Source organism: Dipodomys merriami, unplaced genomic scaffold (genome assembly GCF_024711535.1).
Source record: "Dipodomys merriami isolate MVZ:Mamm:240054 unplaced genomic scaffold, mDipMer1.0.p SCAF_196, whole genome shotgun sequence".
NCBI lineage: Eukaryota > Metazoa > Chordata > Mammalia > Rodentia > Heteromyidae > Dipodomys > Dipodomys merriami.
In genome coordinates, this window is record NW_027203337.1 from 1400042 (window position 1) to 1403084 (window position 3043).

The 3043-nt window shown below is 32.6% G+C and overlaps 1 pseudogene; it reads right to left on the bottom strand.

The window, feature by feature from the left end:
* Window positions 1-2578: 2578 nt before the first annotated feature.
* On the bottom strand, window positions 2579-2675 carry LOC138831444 (U6 spliceosomal RNA; annotated as a pseudogene).
* Window positions 2676-3043: the final 368 nt, after the last annotated feature.

The following is a 3043-nucleotide window of genomic DNA, read 5'->3' on the forward strand; positions in this document are numbered from 1 at the left end:
CACAGTGGCGTTTTAGCTTATTGAGACCTGTAGGGGTAAGTGTAGGGGTAAGTGTGTTTTTGAGGACTTGCAATACATTGTGATGAAGATGAAGGGAAGGATGTTCTTATTATGGAAAACTGGATAGAGTATTGCTCCCACAAAGGAAGTGATGAATTATTCCAAAACGTAACAGTAAAATCACTTTCACAATCATGTTCACTGCTGCACTATTCACTGTAGCCAAGTTACGGAAACAGCCCAGATGCCCTTTGGCAGAGTGATGATTAGAGAAAGAATGGCACATATACACAATTGGATTGAACCCATCCATTTTGAAGACTTTTACATTATTTGCAATGAAATGGATAGATCTAAAAATATATTAATGGAACTAAGTCAGAGCCATATTTGGAAGCTAGAAATTTATACAAGTTTACACAAAAATATTAACCAAAGCATGCTATTTGCAGAGGAGTATTTCAAAGGTGTAATTTCTTATAAAATTGAACTTTACTCCAACAAAATGAATACCAGGAAACTATCACTTGGAATATGTGAGTGGAAGTCAAAAGGAAGGAATAAAGAGAGTTATGGAGGAGGAGCCTGAAGGTATAATATTCAATACAGATAGTATGAAACTAGAAAAAATTAAAGTGGGGTGAGGTTTGGAAGGGTGTGGAAAAGTTATATAAAGATCCATTTTACTTTAAAAAACTGATATGTTGAATGAAAATTCCCTTGTACAAGTATTTAAGATAATAAGAATATAATTAAAAACAATGGAGACATCTGATTTTAAATTCTATTTCCATCTCTTTTAAAAAATAAATTTATTTGCTCTATAATTTGATGAGAGGGATGGATTTTGTGGCTAGCTAAATCATTGCACATCTCTCTCTCTCTTCCTCTCTCCCTTTCATGGTTCTTATAAGTAATATGATTGCTCCATAATTATCATAATTTATTTTGCTTTTATATTTTTGGTTGCATCATTTCACTTTCTGCTCTGCCATATCCCAATTCATTTACATAGAAGATATTATTTCCTGTTTTCTCATTCTTAGAATAAGCTGCAAAAGAAGACAACACTGGTCCTCATTTTCAGTCTGTACCTTTAAATACGGAGGAAAATCTTTCCTCTGCTCTCTACCAATTCCCTACTCTCCAGTTAGAATAATTTAGAATAGTAAAAATGAAAAAAGAGAAAATAAATAATAGTGAAAAAAACAGATGCAGCAAATTCACCAGATTTTTCTGACCATTTCATCCAATGTGAACTATTGGGGAAATACATGGACAGCTCATTCTCACTGGCACTCAGTCTCTGGTTAGGCAATTCTGATGAAGTTGAGGAACAAGATGAAAAAGTGAGAAATGGTATCAATTGCAAAAAAAAATGAGATAGTATCCAAGGAAAATTCTTCTTTGTTCTGCTGAAAATAATCGCCTTACTACAGTGCAGAGACTACTTTCCAAAAAGGTCACTCATGTGATTACTAGGGATGACGATGAGTATACCCCTCTTCATCGAGAAGCCTACAGTGGACACTTAGATATTGTCCATGAGTTGGTGGCTCAAGGCAGATATTCATGCAATAACTGTGAATGGCTGGACATCCCTGCACAGTACTTATACATGGAATAATAACAGAGTGGCTTCTTTATTTCATCATCATGCAGATACCAATGGCCAAGTTAAAGGCCTCTTGACCCCCATGCATCTTGCTGCTGGGAATAGATATAGCAATGATACGCTGGATCTCCTTCTATTGAACCATTATATCAAGTCAGTTCTGAAGCACAACTTGGAAGAAACTGAATTTGATATTGCCAAAAGGATAAGTATGTATCACTACCTCTTTGAAGTTGTGGAAAGCTGTACAAATTGTTCTCCTAAGTCCTAATGGATCAGTTAAGTTTCTTTAATTTCAAAATTGCCAGTCCATCCTATGTGACCATAGAAAATATTTTCACAATACAAAGAAACAGCAATACCTTACTTTAAAAATTCATGTATTCCATGGTATTCTTCCAAGTGAATTGCCTGACTTTGATGTCAAAATATATTTTAGTTGTTTGTATACATCTATAATGATTTCTATAGAGTTTGTGATTTTTTAAATCAGAAAAAAATTTTAATTTATCTGTTGAAATGAGTATTACAGAAACTAAAGATATTTCTGGTGCTTGTCTGAAAAAGTATATTTTAAAATGTTTAGTATTCTGTTTGTATAATGTCCATAATCTGTTTCATTCGCTCCTAGATATAATACTTTGAATTCGACATTGTTTTATAATACATACCTTCATTAATAAATGTGTCCTTTCAGATTGCATTCCATACGGAAACATTTTAAGATTCTTTTAATTCCTAGGTCCTTAGAGAATTTTATTTCTTTCGGATAAAATGACAATGTTATTTATTTCAAAAGTTTTATAAAGGTTATGCTATGTAAAGGCCTTTCTAAAATGGTGAAGATTGAATACACTGATGTCAAACTAACTTTTATTTCTATGAATTACATATATTATTACACTTGTATATTTGTAATCAACTTTTGAATAACAGTTTTTCATTTCTTGCATCTGAAGAATGAAAAATATGGAATACTTCACAAATTTTCATATCATCCTTGTGCAAGAGGCATGTAAATCTCTGTATTGTAATTCGGGTAGACCTGCTGCTGAAGCATGTAGTATCCTATAAACTTAAGTAATCAATGATGCAATCTTAAGACAGGTATATATCCTTGGTTGCCTATTTGTAACAAGGAAACCTTATTGTTCCCAAAATTGCTATTCATCTTATTTCTGTAAAATTCTGTGTATGGTGGAAAAAACTTATGTTGTTTGTTCGATTGCTCACATTTGCAAGTTTTTGTAAATGACTATTTTAAGTCTTTTTCATTTGAAATTTGATCATACTTTGAAGCCGTTATAGATAGGTGCAAAGGTAATGGATTTTCAAGTACTTATTTATTAACTGATTTAGCTTTGTGGAGCTAATGGATTCAAAGTAAGCCTTGCTTAAGAGCTACTTCTAAATTTCTGCAGCTTAAAA